Consider the following 17333-nt stretch of genomic DNA (forward strand, 5'->3'; position numbering starts at 1 on the left):
TGGATGAATCATCCGTCAATCAAACTCTTGCCGAAACCAGTCGGGAGAAGAGACAAAAACATTGTTTTCAGTGCCGTTCTTTGTTCTTTTTCCAATGAAGAAATACTCTCCAGTGCTGATATAACTGATGCTATTGCAGCATCTACGCCAACCTCTTTAGCAGCTGCCATAATCATACAGTGGTTGTATGGATATGAATAGGAAGCGACGAAGTCCGGGCGAGGGGTACTGTAAAGCTTACGGCCGGAGCCACGACCTTCCTCCACCCCGGGCCTTTCAAATGTGACGTAGAGCCGGTTGCAGCGCACCGCCACATGGGTAGGGCTGGATGATATGGAGACAATCAAATATCACAATATTTTTGAGCAAATATCTCGATATTAATATTGCAATGATATTGGAGGGCTGACCATTGGTGCTTTTACAAAATATTTAGACACTGAGATTTTTGATAAATAATCCTCAGTAATGTGGATATAATGACAAAGTGGGTAAAGGCAAGTAATAGAACAGCTCGAACAGTCTGGTAAGTTCAGAAAATTACATCACTTTGCTGTAATGCGGCCTTGGAAACTAGGAAAAGACAACACTTATGCCATATTACGATTGTCAATTAATTTTGGCGATATCTAGACTCATATCACAATATTAATATAATGTTGGAATTGTTGGAAGCCAAAAATCATAATTGAAAATAAAATTGGATTAATTGTCCAGCCCTACAGGACGCTGATTGGTCCGTGCTCTGGCCTGCCTGGCACAAACGAAACAAAATGAATTGAAGCCTGACAAGATAGATGTTTCGTGTGATATGTGATCCCGCGATTCATGCGATGATCTTGTGACATTGCGAGAATCCAGCTGTCATGCAAGGTAAATGAAGAGGCAGGGACTGTTTTGAAAGACAACAGTGACAAATGTGATTAATGAGATGAGTCTCTGGTTCGGCTATATATGGCCCCGAAAACAAATCACACCGTCAGTGACTCCTCTATGATGTAGTGAAGGCATACAATAGTCCTTTCATTAAGACCATTGAGCTGAAGCCACTAAGGCAACCTCAGCTGTGATTTCACGTTCTTACACATATAAGGTTGACTTGTATGCCCAATCTCTGATTCTGATCCCCATCTTAGCACCATGTGAGCAGGATGTCTGTGCCATGTGCTTGACCGAACATGCCATCTATGAGTATAACCATCTGAACCTCATCAGCTCCCCTCATGCACCAACCACTCGCTCAGTGTATGTCCCCTATATGCTGTGGCACATGCTCCACTTCCTGCACCGCTGCCTCTTTACTCATCCCATCTCTCCTCTCCCTCCTTCTAGTTCTTCACTTCACACACAAACTCTGAACCTGTCACTCAGTATGCGGATTGCAAATCTGTGTGCATAGTCCTTCTGTGTGTGTGTGTGTGTGTATAAGTTACTGGGCCTGTTACCTTTAGAAGTGTTGGACCAAAAGCTAAAGTCTACACCAGACTTTTCCTATTTACACAACAAAGAAATGGGGGAAACTGAGAGGGTGAATGAGACGGTTAAAAAAAGAGACGCACCGAGAGAGATAAATTTAAATCATCAACATATGAGTCCTAATTTGCATTTGCAATATATATGAGTACTTGCATCTGGCAGCTATGAAAAGACTTTTTTGCTGGGAAGAAATTGTGAAAACCTGCATTAATTCACAGTAGTACAAAGATTTTACACAACAAAAAATATCAAAAAAAATCTTGTGCACCTGGTGTGAAAAGCCATTTTTATATTCATTTTACCAATAATTACATCAATCTCAGTTTGAGTGTGGCACCCTCCGGCACAGATAGAGATTTGTACTTAACAGAACTGCTGTTACTAAGCAGAAGACCCCCAAATCGATTGATTTCTGACATGTCACTTCTCATTCCGTCTAGCATGGCTAACATTAAGTTGTCAGTCAGTTACATCAATCTGGTTTATGAAGAATGTAACTGTTTAAAACAGTCTAACATCTGTTTAATTCATTTATTATAAAAACACAATGTTTCCTCATTAGTTCCGCACAGGCAGCAGTTCCCGCTCTATCAACTGCTTTGTCTTCTAAATGCCTCCCTCGCCCAATCAGGATACAGATATTGACTATCAACATGTGCTGCTGGTTTCACCCCTTTCAGCAACAAAACAAGACTCCGTCAAAACCGAGTATTTGACTGGACGGTGCATGGTCAGAATTTGTGGCTAGATTGTTTTACAAGTACTCAGTGGTCACGTCTATAATGTTAAATCCAGCAGTACATGTCGCCCAGGTCTGGCGAGGACACTAGGGGACGCGCTGCTCCACTCAACTGACCTTTCAAGCGATGACGTACCCAATCGTGGAATGCACCTGATTGGTCCCTGGTTGTCTGCTTGCCATTTGAAACATGAAACAACATGGCGGCCTGCTTAACTTCCTGTTATTCTGTCTAAACAATCCACCAAAATCTACTTCTGAAAACATTTGAAGCGAGAAGTAGGCGATGCCGCTGCTGAGTCTCGTTTCATTTTAGAACTAGTTTGCCTAGTTTGACAGCTTGGTCCAAGTTTCTTGAGCCGGATGCGTCGTGCTGGACGGGCTCATTTGCGTAACGGACTGTTTGGCTGACCAATCGTGTATCTTCATCACTCAGTCAGTCACTCAGTGACAGACTTTTGCGTTTTTTGTAGGGCTGGCCCTCTGTGGTCCAGCCAAAGAACAAACTGCCAAGACTAAATCATCACATGAACAGAGATTCTGTTGAGACAATAATGAAGGCGGGGATCAATCAGAGGTCTGGGGCTTGTTGAGTCAAAGTGTCTTAGAAACCTCTTAACAGCAAAATGTGAAGAGTCCTTAAGGTTGAGGCCAAACACATACTGTAGCTGGCTCCACTTAGTGAATACAATAATTCTCTGCAACAGGAAATGGTAGCTGGTACTGTGAATCCCACTGGAAATTAACTCCACAGACCTGCAGCTCTATGCAGATCTTAACCACTTTTCTGGTGCCAGGCTGTGTGGTTGAGTCCCAATGGCTCAAATGTGTGTTGTTTGTTTTGGAGTCTAGTTCCTGTCCTAGCTTTAAAGGTAAGGGTGGACCTAATAACAGTAAAAGTCTTACTCTAAAGACAACACAACCTGGGCCTTGGACGCTGGTCAAAACTGATGGGGGGGACCCCTTAAATATTTACCAAGTGGACCCTGGACAAGCTGTTTTATGTTTTATGATGGCAAGAGATTTGCTTGAGACTTCAGCAAATGTCAGGGCGAATCATCTTTGCGACATCAATAAAACATAGCAAAGCAATGCTTTAAAAACCTCCACGGTCCATCCTGTCACGATTCAGTAGGCTATGTCTCTGGGATGCCCCACTCTAAGTCCACTAATGCACACAAACATGCACGCAACAGACAAATCTGAGAAAGACATACCTGATTTGAGTTCCTGTGATCACACCACATCTCGCCCTTTAGTCAAATTCACTCACACCTACACAGAAAAGAGAAGGAAGGTGTTAGATCCATAAAGTACACAATGTAAAACAATTCATAACATCTACATAGAAACAAATGCAGAGTCAGCCAACTGCAGCGCAATCATCTTCTCACTTATTTGTGAATATGAGTGTAATTCATAATCTCATTCTCAGATAATATCCTATCAGACTCCCACATTTCCTGTCAGTCTCCATTATACTGTTCAGTGATGCATACAGTACTGTAGCTGCCCAGTGCCCTACAAACATCGGAGTTTGTCTTGTGCAAAGATGGAGAGTAGCCTTATACTGTATGAGAATATACTGGTGAATCCTGGGTGATATTATTCAGATACCGTGCCTCTATGATAATTTTTATCTTGGCTGGGAAATTGGCATAATTAGTCTGATTGATTTGAGTTTTATCCGATTCAAATCATATTTTCTGGACCAAAGCTGAACCCTTTTAGACACAGCACACTGGACACTGTGAGAGAAATGTTGCACCGTTGTGTTAAACAACTGTTGCAACACGCTGTTAAAGACCTTCGTTGTGCATAAAGGCCAAACCTGCATCATCACCTTTTCTGAATAGACACAAAGAGAGGTGTCTTTCTGTTTTTTTTCTGTTCATGCTGTTTAGTTTGGAGCTTTAATTATTTTGTCTGCAAGACAGTTTTGTCTTTGGGTACAATAAACTCAACCTTGATGCTGACTATGATCTTTGAGTAACAGTATAAAATAAGAAAAAACACAGATAGAAACAATTTTACAATGGAAAATGTTGTGGTTTCAGCCAGGGCCAGTTAGGATTGGACATATTTCAAAAATGGTGGGCACCCTGGACTTCTAAACCCTAAAAGGCACAACTAGACCACACTGTCAACCATCACACCAAATTTGAAGCTCCAAAGTTAAATCGTTTTTGAGTTCTGCTCCGTAAAGGAAATTGAAGTCGAAAAAATCACAGTTTTTGACCAAAATTTCAAAAATGTTGGGCAACCCTGGACTTCTAACGCTCACAGACCGCTATGAGCTGGCGGGAGTTCTCAAGAGACTGGTCTCGTAGATGAGGGGTTTTTATTTCCTTGTTGACAGATGGTTTGTTTAAATATCAGAACACAAATGTCCATTATAAATTAAGGGGAACCTGTGGTTATCTGCCTTTTTGGAGTTGAAAAGCTCTACGGTTAGCCGCGGGCATAGCTCGCTCGCCAGTCGCTCACAGAGCAGCTGAGTGGCTTGGGAGCTGACGGGGCAGAGAGATACCAACTGAGACAACATGACCCCCTTTAACATTACTCTAATATTTGTAGGGAGATCATTCCACTGTTGTTTCTGTAACTGAAAAAGCAGTTTGAGTAATATAAATTTTGTCGAGCAATATTTTATATTTACCGTCTCCCCTCGTTGATGATGCTGTTTGTCTTATTTCACTATGAGCTGTTAGAATAAATAGTTTAAACCTGCAGTATCTTATAAAGTATACAAACATAACATAAACAACAATTGTATTTATCGATAATATTGCAATAGTGGTACGAGTTCTTTTTTTTGTCCTGCTTTAAGAGCTGGTTTAAAGGCTAAAGCCTGATCTAGCATACTGCAAAATAAATCACTTTAACTTAGTCATACTGCATACTACTGATGAACGCAGCATCCAGTATGTACTGTATACTGCATACTGCGTGCATCAGTAGTATGTAGTATGCAGTTTCGGATACAGCTTGTGGCTGATGCCTCCCTCCTTTGATTGGTCACTTTCAACACCTGCAGTCGGCGGCTTGTGATACATACACCACCGTTCAGAGGTTTTCAATTCATGTTTGAAATGTCATTGTGAACATGTTAGCATGCTATCGTTCGTATTTAGCTCAAAAACGCCACTGTGCATGAGAACAGCCCTACATGGCCATTACTCTTGTTTGTCTGACATTGTTTCTCCTGCATTAAGTCACTAGGATGATTGCCTTATCCATCTAAAGAGTTTGTTTGTCTTGTCTTAACTTTTTTTTTTAACTTTGTTTGATTTATGTTGTGTTTTTTATGATTTATTCTGCTAACATTTTTGTTATTCATTTTTAATTATCTGTGTAAATGATTTATGTCTATTGTGATACCTGATCAGTTTTGAGGATGATAACTTTGTAATTGTAATGATTGCCTTATTATTTGTTAATTCATCTTGTGAATTAAAAAAACAAAACAGTTTGTCTTGTCACAGATTTCCCCATACATTTTATGAATCTTTGAGTGTTAGTAGGACTATGAAATGTCATACAGGACTAATATAGCCAACGATCCCGGATCAGTCCCTCATACCTTTACAAGGTTCACATTAACATCACTCATATAATGTCAAGACAATTTGTTGACATGAGAATACCATCTTATTAACTAATCAGATATCTGTTAATGCATTATGCAGTTATCAATGACCTGCACCGTGATGTCAGTCTCTCAAACCCTATAGCCTACCGCAATTATCAAATTGAGTTGTTAATGGAGTGAAATGACCTGCAGAGAACTGAAGAATTAAGGCAATTCTATCAGCTTGGATAGACCCATAAGACTGTCATCTCATCAGAGTGATCAAACAAATTAAACGGCCATCAGATGAAACTGCAAAGCCTCACTGAGAATGAAGTAATCTTCTTTACCCACATGCTTCACAAACACCACTGCATGTATTTATAGGCAGAGAAAAAGCAAATATGCTACATATGCCTTTTTCTAGACAGATATGAACTCAATAACATTCTTGATTCATGGAAATAAATGTGAAATGTCAAGTTGTCATCACAAATCCCTATGTGGAATCACTCACGTCATTATGAGGAGGAGGGAAGGCATTTGCTTGCATTAAGGGTGGCTGATGGAGGGTGAATTATAGAGCTTGCTCTAAGAGACAGATTGACTTTAGAAATTCATCAAGGGCCACATAAAAGAACATCACGCAGTGTTGGCATTAGCGTGTATGAATATGAGAGAAAAAGACACACAGGAGAGGAAATTGTAGAGGAGAGAGGCTGTATCAGATTTTGAAAAGGGAGGTGCATACAGCAAAAAATGTGAGCAACTGTGTGATATAGCTTCAAGGAAACATGTGGGAGTGGATAAACACATGTCTCAGATGTTTCAGCAGACGATAGTATATGCCACAGTCACGGATTGCTTCCCAATGCGCTCATTTTGCTTCATTTCCCGTTCCGTCCTTTTAGTAATGAATAGCATTCATCACTGCATGGATGTGTCTGCGGCTGCATGCAAGGACAAAAGACAGGAGGGGGAAGACAAAGACAATGGAAGGACGAGTGATTGTCTTTCTCCTCTATACGCAGACATGCTGTAAACTCAATAATTACAGTCAATAGGAACCCTGGCATGTAAATCTCCCGGTCTCCATAATTACACCCTGATAGTCTCGTATACACATCCTGTCAAGAAACGGACAGTTGTCAAGGTTCAACAATCAGAGCCACGAGCACAGAAAGGCATGTTCTCCGGAAAATGAGTCACAGCGCTCATCAGCCACGCTGTGCTGATGTAGTCTGGTGAAGGCTCGGAGGATCAAGGCTCTGTGCAGCCATTGTCACTGTCACCGCATGCTGACTATACTTCTGATGCTGCCTTCCACCCCGCCCACCCCCCCGTGGTCCCAAGGACAAGATTCTGCTTCGCTGCACTGTGTGCCATGCAGTTTCAGCCTGGATTTCCCTACGAGCTTAACAGGGAGTGAAGCCCTCTCATTGTTTAGCACTTCAAAGGAAACAAGAGAAAAGAGAAGGCAGCAAGAGAGAGAGAGAGAGAGAGAGAGAGGGAGAGAAAAGGAAATGATAGACACAGGGTGAGAAAGGGAACATGAAAAAGGAAAAGGCAGAGGGGAAGCAGCAAAGGAACAGAGTCGGGGAGTGGGAGGGAAAATATGAGAGAAATAAGGAGTGAAGAGATGGACAGAGTTTGAATGCAAGTAGTTGCTTTTCACAGCAGCTGAACTGCCAAGTGTATCCAGTAGGCTATTTTCTAGGTTGTACTAGTATTTATTTAGAAAATACAGGTCAAGTGTCAAATTAAAACGGCTGTTTAGTCCTATAACATTTTTTAACATATTGCCAAATGCCATATAAGATGTAGAAATCCCTTTTGTTTTTTTTGGCCATCTTGCACATAAACTGGCAATATCTCAAGTGTACAGCCTCTCTGTTGAGACCATATGGTGCTTTTCTCTGCCTTTTGAAATGTCTTCTCCTTAAGGCAGTTGCGGTTGTAGATGTCCATTTGGCAATCTTATCTCGGGGCCTCGTACCTGAATGACAAAATTGGTGGTTTGAGTGTATTCCAAAAATAGCCTAACACATGAGTTACAGGAAGGGTTGGTAATACTGAGAAAATAGCAAAAGTGCACTTGATTTTAAAAATGATCCAACCGAAAAACCCAGCCCAGTGTTGCCAACTCTTTCACAATGAAAGTAGCGGCACTAGCTCCAAAAAGTCACTAAATCTAGCGAGGAGATCGTCTGCAACACTGACAGCCCGTCGCTTCAGGCCTCCCTCCAAAATACGCTTATTTGCTGTCTTGCCAAGAGATAAGAGGATTGATACCACTCCCATGTCTGTCAATTCAATATGAAAGCATAAAGACTGAAAGCAGAAGGAAACAAAACTGTCAAGATATAACTTTGCCTAATTACTTTTTTAAGGTTTAGGGGTGCTTGTATGTGGATTTGTTTAACCTTTAGATAGAACCAAGCTCGTTTCCACCAGCTCCTATAGCCTTTATGCTAAGCTAAGATAACTGTCTCCTGGCTGTAGCTTCGTATGTAACAGTAAGATATGAGAGTTCAGATCCATGCATAGTTCCCAAAACGGCAAACTATTCCTTTAAGTTTTATACTGTATGGTTAAGTTAACCAAAACCAACACATTCTCACTCCCAACTTGTCAAATACTGCCGTTCGGTCAATGCACCTCGGCATCGGAGACCGAGGTAGCTACCCCTCTTGTGTTACTTTTGGACTCACCAGGGTTGGTCTGCCAATATACGTTCGTTACAAGCAAAGTGTCCTTTCAAAATAAAGTTCCGTTTTCACAGGAAGTTAGGTTTAGGCAACACAACCACTTAGGTAGGGTAAGGCAACGGTCGTGGTTGACTTTAACTTTACTGACTCACGACTTGCATGTCTACCAAGTGACTAACCGCTCACATGACTCACGGGACTATGTGACAAAATAAGTCATCGGTTACTTATAGTTTCACACGGGACACCAACAGTGGTCCACTGGGTTTAAGTCCTGTGTTTGTTTGACCCATCCACCTTGTTTCCTGCCCGCCCTGAGCGGACTCTCACGCTCTTAATACAATACGTGACACATATGTCACATGCTCTGACCGTCAAGTGCCGCGGGTGGGTTTACATTGGAGTTAGTTGAAAGCCTAGTTCGTCGCTTGCAGTCACTAAAGGGCGCCTCCGTGCATCGGTATGCGATGCTGAGGGGCACTCGCCAAACAACGGTATATAACAAGGTGGGAGTGAGAACAGGTTGCCAAAACACTTGATAATTAGGGCAATGGAAAGCTCTGAGCAAGCAAATAAACACGGCATTAATCCAGCAGGCCAGCCTCCAAACACCTCAGGTAGTTTTTCTAGAGGGCACAGTCTCAGAGGTTCTGGCATATCACTAAAGTTATGTTAGTGTGTATGTCGAACTTCAGTTTTGATGATAAAAAGCATCCATGGTTAAGTACAGAAAGGACATTACTACAGGGAAAATAACTGCTTTGGGTAGATAATGAAGAATTATGAGGTGCATGAATGTCACCCCCCACCGCTCCACCACACTCGTAATTACCTGTCTCAGAGTCTGGCTGTTATGACAATGAGAGGGCATTAGTTAATCCATGTAGCATTAAGACAGAACACCACATCTGCAATTCAATGAGGACTTTAGTATTCAAAATCCAACCTGAGGTTGTTAGTGTTCTAGTGGGTATTTTGTAATCTCAATGATGCATTTTCATAAATTTTACTTTCAAGGAAAATGCATTGCTTTTTTTGACTAACATTCATTTAATCTGAGCAGATATTTCAAAGGAGGGATGTATTTTCCTGTTGTATTTAAGAGATTTTCTGCAAGCTAATCAATGTCTTGTTGAACTTTTTTCAAAAGGACTTGGTCCTCTAAAAAGTCTTGTTAACAACTTTAGATTATCAGTAACACAGCGGGAGCTATTGACTTTAAAGTAATAATCATAATAAAAAAAAACATGAGGAATGAGGATCGGAGCCTCCTTGTATATGTATTGCACTTATGGCCATGTCTTCAGAGAAGCAGAAGAAGTGAAAATCCCTATACAACAGCAGAATGCTTATTATAAGTATGCAAATTAATTGTTGCGTTACCCTTTCCACATCCGTCCTCAGATTAAGAGCTTGTCTATGTGTGGACTCGAGAGGCAACAATGTCACTGTCAACACTGTAATTGCAATTACATCTACTGTGCTGCTCCGGCTCTTAGAGCCCTGCATGAGGTAAACACTGTACAAAGTCACAAGCGTAAATCATAAGCATCAACCAGCTGGAAGCTGGTGTGCTGCATTTGCACTTGACAAGAAAAAGGTTAGCGATTTTCTAAATGTGATGCTAAGTCAACGCATGAATTAAATATTTTCTTTTAGTGTTACAAAAGCATTGCACTACCAGCAGTCTGGTGTTGAGACAAAAGTTTGTAATGTTAACAATTCACTAAATCCAACCATGCATATCTCAGCACAATACCAACCGAGCTAGAAACTTGATGACTTTGGCATCAACACAGGGGGCATTCTTTTCATGTGTTGAATCTCTCAAGCAGTGTCTCAGTGTCTCAGGCTCTTATAGGTTTGGAAGACCAAGAAACTCCAAATTGTAGCCCAACCAGCCGGGTCGGCAGGTAAAAATGTTGGCATTGGACATTTCTGCAAACCAGGGATATGTTAAATGGTGACATGTATACCATATATACACAAAATAATGATAAAATAATTATTAACTAAGTTTAATTAACTAGCAATTTACCATTTATAAATTATGTTTATTATAAAGTGTTACCCAACAGAAAACAGAAAAAGGACATTCTACACAATATGGTCCAACAAACTACTGTCAGTGTTCCAGAGGGGGAAGCCAGTGAGGGATTCCGTCCTACGACATTGCAGTAGCAACTCCTACTAGTTGGTTGGAGCACCTACAGTATGTAGAGGTGGGTGGGATATGGTTGGTATAACGACAAACTGCATGTATACTGTGAAGCTAGCATTTTTGTTTTTTACTTGCATACTGAAATTGGTATTGCTTGTTTTTATATATTTCTGTTACAAAAAAAATCATAACAGTGTGACTAATGTAAAAGGTGTAAATTCAATAATCCACTTCAAAACACATACTAGTTCAAACAGTCAATGACTGGTTACGTACTGTATGATAGCGATTATCATAACGAAACATAAAAAAATAACCCTGTAACACCTGTACACAAATGCAGTCAGCCTGTATGCAGTGTGACGCCTAACTTAATGGGATCATTCATCAGCACCGTCAGCACAGGGTGCTAAAAGCAGCTCCCCTTTATGAATTCATTCAGCATGTGATACTCATAGTCTGACAGCCCTGGACCTGTGGTGCTAGCCATTAAGCTGAGATATTCCTTATTATTAACACGTGTCTCTGCTGATGTGCTTTAATGGACAGTAAAAGCCATCGAGGCACTCTCTAGTGAGAAAACAGCCACATTTAAACTGCCGCTTTGGAGCAGAACGGTGGACGGACTCAGTAAATGAGAGACAGCAAGACAGAGGGAGATAGAAAGGGACAAAGATCTTTCCATTTAGTCCAGGAAATTACAGCAGATGCCATTAAACCCCATAGTCAAAGTAAGAAGACTAATGCAATTTATTGAGTTTTATCTTATCTTTCTCGGCACAGCGGTGATCAATGATGGCTGTTATTCAGAGTCTAGAAAACACATTTTGACAACTCTGGTTTGAGCTGAAGGTCTCAAGCATTAATGCACTCTGAGCTTTCTATCTATACACCTGGAACAACTCTGTCAATTATCAAGCAACCCATGTGAACTTTTCTACTTTGTAGGCAATTCATACTGTAAACCTAGAGAGATGTGTGGCTGGCCAAAGCCTAAAGGAAAAAGAGGAGTAGGAGAGGGACTTGATTGGTATTCATTGTTTTTCACGAGGAAGCTTGGCTCTTTTCCTTGAACTCTTGCTCTTTTGCTTTCTTGCATCCAGTACACGGATGACCTTTGTGGAACATGTGCAGAAACAAAACACAGAGAAAGGAGGCTATGTGGTCCCTCCGATGGTCCTTTGTGGTGTTTTGTGTCCTTTACCCTCAGTTGTACCTCGCCTGTTCTGATTGTTAAAGAGGCTGGGAGCACAGAGGGCTCTCTGCTGTCTCCACTCCATGCCCCCGAGAACACCTTTTGTTTACTTTGTTTTGGGAAGATGGTACAGCTAGTCTTGCTGTTGTGGCTTTGTTTCTGTTCTGTTTAGTTTCCCTTATCTTTTAGTACTCCATAGCCCAATGAATTATTGGCCTCGGGCCTGCACTTTTTAGACATGCGCTAGCAGCATGGCTCGAGGGACGGCAATATTGTCAGTACACTACTTTGGTCCAGATTTTAATATTTCAACAACTACTGGAGGGATTGCCATGAAATATTGAAGACATTCATGGTCCCCAGAGGACGAAGTCTACCGATTGTCGTGATCTCCTGCCCTTTTCTCTAGCATCACCAAGAGTTTGACATTTGTAGTTCAGAGTGAAATATTGGATGGATCGCCATGCATGAAATTTGTAATAACTTTGGTGATCCTTCAACTTTACATCTAACGCCATTATCAGGTCAACTTCACACATTCTAATACTTTGGTTTATGACCAACTAACTGCAAAACTAACAACATTACCATCAGCCTTGGCTGTACTTTGTGTTTAATGCTATTAATAGCAAATGTTAACACGCTAAGATGGTGAGCATGGTTAACATCTAAAAAGGCGTGTGAATGACGAGATAATGGTCAAGGCATAAGCTGGTAAGAAGAACACCGTTCTTGCTTTAGGTGTGTCATTTGTACGCCATGTAGTCTGTACTGACCGCAATGTAAATGCATCCATGCGAATGCTACGCTCAGAGCTAGTGACGTAAGTGGATGGGTCCAACAAACACAGGACTTTCAACCAGGGGACCAATATTCGAGACTGGTGTTTTGTTTTGTGACTTACATTAGTGTCGTTTGTCACATGTTTTGTAGTGATGTTTCTGTTTTCCGTACTGATGTTACTTTGTTTCCGTACGTATTTTACATAGTTTATGTACTTATTTTTAGGCCAACCAACGTTTTTCCTAAACCAAAGTGGTTTTGCTGCCCCTGCTGGTCCTGCACCTTCACACACATGTAATATTCACGTCTCGGCGAAGCAAAATGTGACACTGACATGCTATCCTCTTGTGGACAGGCGGGTCTATTACAGGCTTTGGTGTGATATATAAATATTTTAATCGATTGACAGCCCTAATTGTAACACAATACCTGCTTAACATTAGCATGTTAGAATTGCTAGCGTGGCTGTAGACTCTTTATCATCCTAAATACCACCTACATAAACATTTATTAAAAAATTGACTCACTTTCTGGCTACATCTAAACTAAAATGAGCCCTTTTTATGTTGTAAAAACAATAAAAAAAAAAAATAACCTCCTCTGTTAATCAGGTTATGTCCTATACTATTATGTCCTTAATTCAAATCAGAACAAAAGATCACCTTGTAAAGATATTAACATGACAGCTGCCGTAATCAGTATAAGCGTTGCCTTACGTGGGTATAATTTAATTATTGGAGTACATTGAATGTCCCTTTCATGAACAGATGAATGGTCATTTGAATTGCATGTGGGCCCATTTGAAATGCATAATAAGGGATTTTCAATAACCAGAGGACCAAGATTATCACTCACTAGACTGTGATTATGTTAGTAGTAATTATCTCTGACCTTACTTTGCAGAAAATGAAAGACCACAACAGTGCTGCAAAAAGCTTAATATACCCTTACAAAGCCAACAGCGCTGCAAGAAGTCTGTATGCCGGTGTCCCCATTTTCTGACTGCACCCTGTAGGTTCATGCCAAAACAAGTCCTCGGTCTGACCTGCTACTAAATAAAACAGACACAGCCGTTAGGTGTTCATGTGATGCTGTGCCCTACTCTGGTAAACACCAGAATAAAACATGTGCTTGATGTGTTGGAGCAGTGCATTGTGTAACATTTAACATGCAAGTGTTCAGTGTAAAACGTCTGAGGTGCAGCTTTTTACAATAAAACACTTCCAGTAAAAGTAGAATGCTTGCCATTGATTGCCCACTGAGGCATTGTTGGCCTTTCCAAAGGTGGCCTAGATTTTTCTCTGGCTTCTGCAAATGAAAATCGATTACAGGAAACTATAAACATAAATAGACCACGGCGATTTCTCCTGCACTGGACTGAGCTTTACCGTATGAACGTAAGGTCACAAAGTAAAAACATCTATAAGCCAGGGTGGCATGTCCAATTTTGCTGGATAACCTATCATACTGCACAATAAGGTAAGAAACAAAAGCTGCTAAAGGGGAACACATTTAGGGGCACAGGAGAATGGACTGTGTGTGCGGATACACATAATTTATATTACACAATTGTAATGGAGTGAACTGGCAATATATTCTGAGAAGGACTCCAGCCTTACAGCAACCCTGAAAACGGCTGACACGGGAAGACAAAGTGAATGAATGTGTTGTCATTTCCACAAAAAAATGATCTACGATTTACTTTTTATTCCAAGGGTTTGTCATGCTCTATTTGGTTATGTAAAAAAAAAAAGTCAAACATTTAAGTAGCCCACCGTGAAAGTGAGAAAAAGAGGGTTTCAATTAAAACCTGACATCAGCACAACTCCACATTTCACAGCTAATTTACTTAGATCACAAGGTGTGTAGGGCTACCGCACAATCCTGCTGAGTGCCAATAAAAACTACGGCCCTTTTTTTCACATTCAGAAAAAAAATGAATGAAGCCTCGAGATGAGAGGGAGCTTCCTTATCGTCAGCCGTACAAGTGCAAACAAGTGCAACGTGGCGCTTTCTTAAATGTCACTGTCTGTTTCTTTGATAAAGGCTACGCTCACTGTATATGCTAAATGTCATCCTTCAGAGGAGTGGGAACATAACAGTGTGTTATCTCCCCGGAGACCCCTTGATCTGGCAAAACAGTGTGAAGACAAAGATGCAAGTTGATTGCTCTTGTAGTCAAATAAAATCAGATTTTATTTATATAGCACTAGGGCTGACCCAAAGGCTTCAAAGCTTCAACCGCTGCCATAGTAATCAACCTCCAAATAAGTATTTGAATCCCAAAAAAGACCATAAAATAAAGAATAATCCCAAAAGATTATTCATCATTCATATTCAACATCAATTATTATTAGTTATTCTCAGAAGGATATCACTGTTTGTTGTGTGTAGACATGCGTGTGTGTACAGTAGTGCGGCCGTGGCGCTGTCCCAGGTACTGAAACGAGGGAGATGGAGACGGACAGACAGAAGAACTTGTCAGTCTGCTGCGCTGCACCACAAAGCTTCTAATACCTTCGAATATTTCTCACCAAAGCTTCAAAGCCCAAAAAATGGTAATCGGGACAGCCCTATATAGCACATTTCATACGACAGGCATAGACTCAATGTGCTTCAAATAAAAACAAAAACAGGCAAAAATCATATATGACAAAAACATAAAATGAGAACATATAAGATAAAAAAGCTATTACATATATAAAACATATAGATAAAAACTAGGGCTGTCAATCAATTAAAATATTTAATGGCAATTAATCGCAAATTAATCGCATATTTTTTTATCTGTTGAAAATGTACCTTAAAGGGGGATTTGTCCAGTATTTAATACTGTTATCAACATGGGAGTGGACAAATATGCTTGCTTTATGCCAATGTATGTATATTTATTATTGGAAATCAATAATTAGGTACTGCATTTAGCATAAAAAATATGCTCAAATCATAACATGGCAAACTGCAGCCCAACAGGCAACAACAGCTGTCAGTGTGTCAGTGTGCTGACTTGACTATGACTTGCCCCAAACTGCATGTGATTATCATAAAGTGGGCATGTCTGTAAAGGGGAGACTCGTTGGTACCCATAGAACACATTTTCCTTGCCAAATTTTAGTGCAAGTTTGGAGCGTTATTTAGCCTCCTTCTTCACAATGACATGGTTGGTAACAATGGATTTTTTAAAGTTTTTCCAGTATCTTTACTCTAGCTTTAGAACGGAGCCCACTACAACCTAAAAATCGCAAGTTGCATTAATGCGTTAAAGAAAATAGTGGCGTTAAACCGAATTTGCGTTAACACGTTACTATTGCGTTAACTTTGATAACCCTAATTAAAACGTATAAGATAAGAAAGTATTACATATATAAAACATATAAGATAAAAAATATGATTTCCTGCTGTACTCAACAAATCGTGGGATTAATTAATCAGAACTTCAAGCTAATATACATGTGTAAATCACGCTGGCCTCAAACTGCACACAGCCTTCTGCAATGTATGCAGTTTCTACCTGCATTCAATTATTATTGATTCCATCTGCAGCACACTGTATGCACACTATCACGGGGCCCGTGTGGTCCTTGTGTGACCGTGCTGAAGTCTGTATGCAATCACTCGAGGTTTCGGCTGAGTGCTGGCAGGTTGACAGCCTGTGAGCGCGAGGACTGCACTGACTCCACAATCCCTTTTTTCACCTCGAGTTGCTCATCCATCAGCATGAGCCCTGTCCGGCGGTTTCACTCCGAAAACATAGCACAGCGCCAGCAATCAGCACAAACAAGATGCCTTAAAGGGACTGTATGCATGTTTTTACACATATAAACTTTTTTTTTTTTTTTAAATAATTTGTATTGCAAATGTGTGAACAGGTTGTAACCTAACCTAAAACATTTGACCTTCCACGACTTTCTGGGTTTCCTCTATCAGCCTATAGACTGCTTTTAATGTGAAGAATGCGGGCCATTTTTTTTCTTGCAAAACAGGAATATGAAATACAGAAAAATAGAGTTGTGGGAGTGTGTGTGTGTGTACGTGGGAAGTGAGTGGTGAAGCAAGAGAGAGAGAGCGGCAGCAAGTGTGTGAGAAAACGAGCGAGCAACGGAGCAGAGAAGAGTTAATTTGAGCTTTGAGAATATCAAGTGAACGTACGGTGGAAGTTGCAGTTGGGTGCAGAAATAAATGCTGCAGCTCCTCAAGACCAACAGAGGTTTCCCGTGTCTTGTTTCCCTGCTGCTGAGTGGAGTGACGGGTTAACTCCAGAGCGAGTAACGTTATCGACTCCGGCCCCGGAGACCAAAACTACGGCGTCTCCGCTGGGCCTTCTGACCACGGTCGGGAGGCTGAAGGAGGAAAGGTTAACACTAGAATCAACATCGATTCATGGAGGGGCATTCGTTTGGTGAGCTAACATTACTGCAATGCATGTGAAATATATAGTGATATTATGGTTTTAGCTGGCTAATGTTGCTAACGTTAATCAACACGATGCCTGTCAATCACGCTCAGTCTCGTGTGTGTCGCCTCACTGTTTTGACTGATGCTCGCTCACATAGTGTGAGCACAAGCACGAGTGCGAGCATTGGCACACTGACTCAATGGCCACAGGTGTCACTGTTAACAAGCAATTTCTGAGTCCCTTTAATATTAACAATTTGTTTTAGAAGCAGTCAATGACAGAATTGTTAAAAAGAGAGTTTATT

At 40.8% G+C, this 17333-nt stretch overlaps 1 protein-coding gene across 1 annotated transcript in view; it reads right to left on the minus strand.

Annotated features, from left to right (window-relative positions):
• Nucleotides 1-17333, minus strand: part of LOC119495340 (protocadherin-15-like) — a 306048-nt gene that overhangs the window by 263258 nt on the left and 25457 nt on the right. Inside the window, exon 2 of the mRNA XM_037781701.1 lies at nt 3433-3490. The gene's annotated coding sequence lies outside the window, so the exon portion shown is untranslated. The remainder of the gene's footprint in view (nt 1-3432; nt 3491-17333) is intronic.

The sequence above is a fragment of the Sebastes umbrosus genome, chromosome 10 (genome assembly GCF_015220745.1).
Source record: "Sebastes umbrosus isolate fSebUmb1 chromosome 10, fSebUmb1.pri, whole genome shotgun sequence".
NCBI classification, from domain to species: domain Eukaryota; kingdom Metazoa; phylum Chordata; class Actinopteri; order Perciformes; family Sebastidae; genus Sebastes; species Sebastes umbrosus.